Below are 6,961 nucleotides of genomic sequence, written 5' to 3'. Positions count from 1 at the left end.
CACATGTTGTTTGGGGATGACTCTTTTCCAGGTCAGCGACACTCTTCATTTCCTCCATGAAACCGATACAACCCCAAAGACTAAAAGAAAAAAAAAAATTGAAAAAAAAAACCAACGACAAAATAAAATTTCTAAAAAACCAATCAATTCCAGTCTTCGTCGTCGTTGTAGTCGTATAGAAGTCGTGTCGTCCTTGTGTCGTTGTTTGGTCCTGGTCGGTCCTTATACCTTTTTTGTACCCGTTTTCGTCTCTCGATCGACCAAACTCGGAAGGGCAATCAAAATATATTCCGTTTCATTGCAGAAAATTGAATGTCCTTTTTGCAACAAGGATGATGGGATAAGCCCTCAACGAGTCACATGTCTTTATGTTTCTTGTTTTTTTTTTTTTCTTCCGTTTTTTATTTTCACTCTTTCAAAAAAAAATTATTTTATTTATTTATTTTTTAAATCTCAAAACTTGTCTTGCAGAATGCACCTTCTCAAACGAAATCTGAAAATGTGAAAAAAAAGGATATACAATGGCGGATTTATCGCCTTCCGAAGTGCTTGTTATGTTGTTGTCGCTGCACTAAGCCGAGGGGCTTATGTGTGCTGCTCTCATCGACAACAAAAAGCCACTCAAAAGCACTCAACATAATAAAAATTGAGTTCAATATAGAAAACGAAGCAATACTAGCAAATATACGAAAAAGAAAAATAATACAAAAAAAAAACATAAATAAGCGAGGAAATTCTGAAATTTCTTTGAAAAAGTTTTCGGATGTTTTTGGCAGGGTTACCGGAGAATTTTTTCAACAAAATTGGAAAAAAATGTGAAAAAAATCTTTTAATTTCCAATAAACAAAAATCGCTTTTATTTGAGTCTTCTAACTTTAAAATAAGAAACTTATTGGAAACTTTAAGCTCACTTTACAGAAGCTATTAATACAAAATAGAACCAAAAAACAATAATTTTTAAACATTTTTTTTTTCAAAATCATCGACATGGTAACCGTGACACTGTTGTTTTTTTGGATAAAAATATCGATGCATGTTTCTGTTGTTGTTTTTTTTTTTTTTTCATTGTGGATAGTTTTAGGATGCACCACACACAAAAATGAATGCTCTTTAATATATATAAAAAAAGCGCTGTTCTTAAGGATAAAGACTTTTATATTTTTCCTTCACTTTGTCCCAGCAGCTTTTTTGATTGTGTTATTAGGGAAGCAGAGGGCATTTCCACTCCGGAAAAAAGGATTTTTTCTTTTTAAATTAAAAGGTAAAAGCTATTGAAATTATTATTTTTTTTTTTGTGTATAGGTATACGCTGGACAAGGGAAATGGCGTTGTATTGTAAAAGATATTAGATGTGTGTTTAGACGTTTAGATAGATGTGGGCTAAGTATACGGAAGGTCTTAAGATGTTAGATTTAAAAAATTATCAATACCTTTGTACATGAAGAAATTGACTTGATAACGTCTTATAAATCGATTAACCATGGCAGCCACCACAAAAAAGTGACGCCATTTTCTAACGTTACACTCTCGCACTTTCGCAGTTCGCCAAAAAATTTCAATTCAAAATTAAAAATAAACTATCAGAGATACAAAAATCTTCTATAGCTTATTTGAAAGATAACCTAAAGCTTAATCCAAATGAAGGATTTTTAAAAATTCCGTCATTTAATAGGGTAAACAGGGGTAAAACGGAAAGATGAAATTTGGGCTAAAATCTAAACGCCAAGTCGAAAAGCATTGATTGAAAATAAAAATAACTAAAAATTATCAGCTATGGGCCAAGGTTAGTAGAGTTCACTGAAGTGTTTGTTAAAATTATACTTTATAAAATATCACAGATATTTGAGGCTAAAGTCGGAGGTCTTTTTTCGAGAAATTATCGATTTTCATGGAAATGCGCAGGAGGCTTTTACTTTTGAGTTCAGTTTTATGTTAAGAGTACCCCTATGCATTATAAACAGGCAATAGTTTTAAAAGAACCTTGCGCATTTCCAAGAAAATCGATAATTTCTCAAAAAAAGACCTCCGAATTTAGCCTCAAATATCTGTGATATTTTATAAAGTATAATTTTAACAAACACTTCAGTGAACTCTACTAACCTTGGCCCATAGCTGATAATTTTTAGTTATTTTTATTTTCACTTTATACGAAGAAAAAAATTATAAAACTAAAACTGGATGAAATCAATGGTATCAAACTTTGCACTTTGATGCTTCACTTTTTCAGCTGTTGTGCTTAATTGATGATATAAAGCTTAGAAATAGATAGGGAAGAACATATACTCATGAAATAAAACAAAAAAAAACGTAAAAGTTATAATTTGAGAAATGGACTTTTGGGTATCCCTCCCATATAGTAGGCCCCAGTGTGCGCATAGTTTTTACGACTTCGTCAGCTTTTTCCATTTTTGTTTTTTTTTTTCAAGTTTTCTCAAGGTTGAGGTATTTTTGAGTTTTGTCTGTCTCCGGGGAAAGATGCCTGATCTGTAAGATAACGTCTTCTGCCTCACACACGATGTTGCTTGCTGATTTTCCTATTGATTTTAATTCGGATGATTTTTGTCTTTTGCTATTTATTAATGGATGGCACTCCAAAACCGAAGTTTAGGTGTTGAAACTTCCTCCGTTTATATCTCTCAGATGACAACATATCACGGGCGTTCGTTCAAACTGATCTTATCTACATATTGCTTCACATTTTATGGCTCCATACGTGGGGTTCACCGCTGTGAAAGCTATAAAAGAAATAATTATTCCAAATCAGAGATCAGAAATAAATCTCAACCTTTTGAAAGGTTCCTTAATAACTTATTTATCGCCATTTTCAATAAAGGTCATAAATTAACCTTTATTTTTATAAAAGAGAAATTTCGGTCAAGGTCTGAGAGAAACCTTTATTTTGTATTTTTGTATGTATCGGTCAACCAGTGAGATTTATCGCTGAGAGAAAAAAAATAAATCTCATCTGCAAATGTATCAATTCCTAGAGACATGAAAGTCGTGCCATATGAAAGTTTATATTCTCAGCTACCCGATAGTGGTATAATCGGGTTTTTGGATTTTTCTTTTCAAAATTCCGAGAAAATCGCGTTGGAAAGTTGGGGTAAAATTTTTTTTTGAGAGCAATATTTGGGAGTGATGCCAAATGATAGCTTATGTCATGGGCCTACGCTTAGCACATTGTCAGATTTTTAAAAAATCGCCTTCCATGTTAAACCGCCACATCATGCCTATTTTTTTTAGAATCGTGCCTATTTCTTTTTTTTACTTTTAAGTTCTAACGGTTTGAGAACGCGTGCACCTACAGGGATGGGAGTTGTACCCAAATGTAGGTTAGAGTCCCCGCTACTTTTTGGCATCAAACATTTTTTTTCAAAATTCCGAGATATAGCCGTTTGAAGTTGGGCGGGCGAAAAGGCTTCTGGAAGCTAAACGCTTTGACCTAGATATTAGAAATTTCGGTCTCCTTAAATATTGGAAATTGCATTGGTTATGCTTGTCGTCCCAGCGACTCAAATCACAGTGGAAAGCACATTTTCGTCTTTAGATTTTACTTTAAACGAAAAGAGATATAATCTTGGGTCTAAAGAACTTTGAGATTCTATTTAGTTCATACATTATTAAATACATAAACTAAGAAAAAACATCCTTTTCATATTTATTTTTGCAATATAAGGAAATTCTTGACAAATTCGTAATTTTTCTTAATTGACCACTTTTGATTTATTTTCAGCGAAAACGGTTAAAGATTGACCTTTTCCATTTATTTTTTTGTAAAAATCTCAACCATTGAGAGATATTTAAAAAAATAAATTTCAACCGATAACCTTTATTTTTGATTTTTAAACATAAATCTCAAACCTTAACCGAAACTAATTAAAGTAATGTGGTAACTCTCAGAGAGAAATCGATTGAAAATGAAGGTTGACTGTTATTTTTGGTCTCTAAATACGTCTTCAACATCCTCGATAGTATAGTGGTCAGTATCCCCGCCTGTCACGCGGGAGACCGGGGTTCAATTCCCCGTCGGGGAGATATCCAAGGGTAGGGATATTTTTTTAGACTTAAAAAAAGTGTTTTATTAAATTCACCTTGAAATTGTGGATTTTGAATGATTTGAAATTTGTACTTTTACATATATAAATGGATATCATACCAAAGTTTATTTAAAACCAGACGTAGATTCAAAAGGTTTTTGTGCGAATGATTTTTGAAGTTATACTTCTTATGGGAGGGTGGGTATGAAAATTTACTTTTTGACAAGAATGTCAAAGGGATTATGACGCGATCACCCTGGGTAGCAGGGCTGTCGTTTCACCTTTAGAGTAGGCAGTACTTTAGTATTTAAAAATGCAGTACGCCACAGTACGGCAAACATAAAACACACAACACGTAGCAAGTTACATGTTTCATGTGGCAAGTTGCATGTGGCAAGTTGCATGTGGCAAGTTGCATGTGGCAAGTTGCATGTGGCAAGTTGCGTGTGGCAAGTTGCATGTGGCAAATTGCGTGTGGCAAGTTGCATGTGGCAAGTTACATGTGGCAAGTTGCCAGGGTTGCAAAAAGCTAACATTTCAGCTCAGCTCACAGCTCAGCTCAAATTTGAGCTAGGTACCATAGCTTAGCTCATTTGAGCTGAGCTGAAAGTGAGCTGAGCTGAAAGTGAGCGCCCCAACTTCCAACGCCTATATATTTTGGAATTTTGAAAAAAATGAAAAAAATTTTTTTGATGCCAAAAGGTAGCGGGGACTCTAACCTACATTTGGGTACAACTTCCATCCCTGTAGGTACACGCGTTCTCAAACCAGGAGAACTTAAAGGTAAAAAAAAAGTTAAGCCCGATTCTGAAAAAATAGGAATGATGTGGCGGTTTAACATGCAAGGCGATTTTTTAAAAATCTGAAAATGTGCAAAGCGTAGGCCCATGACACAAGCTATCATTTGGCATCACTCCCAAAAATTGCTCTCAAGCGGCTTAGCTTCCAGGAGCGTTCAAAGATTCGGGGATTTTTCGAAAAAAAAATTTACCCCAACTTTCAAACACGATTTTCTCGGAATTTTGAAAAAAATCGAAAAACCGGATTATACCACTTTCGGGTAGCTGAGAATATAAGCTTTCATATGGCACCACTCCCCTGTCTCTAGATCAAAGCCTTCCAACGCCTATATCTCGGAATTTTGAAGAAAATGAAAAAAAAATTTTTGATGCCAAAAGGTAGCGGGGACTCTAACCTACATTTGGGTACAACTTCCATCCATGTAGGTACACGCGTTCTCAAACCAGGAGAACTTAAAGGTAAAAAAAAAGTTAAGCCCGATTCTGAAAAAATAGGAATGATGTGGCGGTTTAACATGCAAGGCGATTTTTTAAAAATCTGACAATGTGCAAAGCGTAGGCCCATGACACAAGCTATCATTTGGCACCACTCCCAAAAATTGCTCTCAAGCGGTTTAGCTTCCAGGAGCGTTCAAAGATTCGGGGATTTTTCGAAAAAAAAATTTACCCCAACTTTCAAACACGATTTTCTCGGAATTTTGAAAAAAGTCGTAAAACCGGATTGTACGTGATTTTTTTTTATGATTAAAAAAGAAATATTTTACTAAAAAAATAGAAATATATTTACTATTAACCCTAGAAAGATAATCTACGTCTGTAAGACGTATGGCGTGTAAAGAACTGTTTTATCTAATTCAATTCAAATTTCTGGGTTTTTGTTAAATTGATTTGATTTATTATATCACTTCTTTAAAATAATCTAAGTAATGAGTTAAATAAATATGACAAAAAGTGTTAACATAAGACCAAAAATCTTTTTTAGAATCATACGTCTCTGAGACGTATATTATGATTATCTTTCTAGGGTTAAAAAAACCAAGAGAAAAGATCACGAAAAATTATCTGTTTTATTTATAAAAATATCCATGTGTTAAAATAATTCCATTAATAACTAGAACCAAACATCTTGAGCTATGGTGTTTTATAAAAGTTTAAAATATCTTCATATTTCATTATACTTTCCAAATAAAAATCAATGTATCCTCTCACCCATCACAGCTCAGCTCAGCTCACTTTACTTTAGCTCACCCAACAGCTCAGCTCAACCATCAGCTCAGCTGACTTTCAGCTCAGCTCAAATGAGCTGAGCTATGGTACATAGCTCAAAAGTCAGCTAGCTCAAAATTTGAGCTGAGCTGTGAGCTGAGCTCAGCTCACTTTTGAGCTTTGTAGCAACTCTGCAAGTTCCATATTGCTACTACTAGTGCTGAAGCACACACAATTCTCATAAAATAACCATATCGCACATTTTATGCTCAATTCATTTAGTTTCGTTAAGCATATACCGTACGTTCTGAACCGCACAACATGAGTAAATTTCACAGAATAAATTGAAAACTACATGGACGCAAGGAGGATGAAAGAATTAATTTATTGTTCACTTGATAAAAATGTAAAAAAACGATGTGTGGATTAATTAATTTAATAATAGAAATTAAAAATATCAAATGAAATTCATTTACATATACTGAATGAGAAGTATAACTTCAGTCGCGTGTACATGTGTACACACACTCTTTTTTTTTTGTTTTCATTTTTATTTTATTCTTTAACATTAATTTATTTATCAAAGAAAGAAAAAGAATTTATTTACTTTTCATTAATTAACCTTACGTCTATGAAAGTGAGTTTATTTTCAGTATTCTTTTTCTTTTTTTGTTTGTACTGTTAGTCTGGTGGTTAAAAAAAAATTCTTTTATATTATATTCTCTTTGTGGGGTTTTGTGGGTTTATTCTTTTTGAGATCTGTTCATGTGATATGGTTTAAAAATACCTACACACAAAATACATGCATTCATACTTTGGTTAAAATATTATATATTTTCAATGTAGTCTAGGATTTGAATTAGACTGTAATAAAAATTCAAAGAGATGGGCAATGAATAAGGATATTGGTTTTCTTTG

General features: G+C 33.4%; 1 non-coding gene across 1 annotated transcript; it reads left to right on the top strand.

Moving 5' to 3' along the window:
- Positions 1-3,962: 3,962 nt before the first annotated feature.
- Positions 3,963-4,034, top strand: Trnad-guc (transfer RNA aspartic acid (anticodon GUC)). The gene has a single exon. It is a non-coding gene; the product is annotated as a tRNA-Asp (tRNA).
- Positions 4,035-6,961: the final 2,927 nt, after the last annotated feature.

The sequence above is a fragment of the Episyrphus balteatus genome, chromosome 3 (assembly GCF_945859705.1).
Source record: "Episyrphus balteatus chromosome 3, idEpiBalt1.1, whole genome shotgun sequence".
NCBI classification, from domain to species: domain Eukaryota; kingdom Metazoa; phylum Arthropoda; class Insecta; order Diptera; family Syrphidae; genus Episyrphus; species Episyrphus balteatus.
The sequence above is the reverse complement of the archived record's forward strand: the minus strand, read 5'-3'. Positions and strand labels throughout refer to the sequence as shown.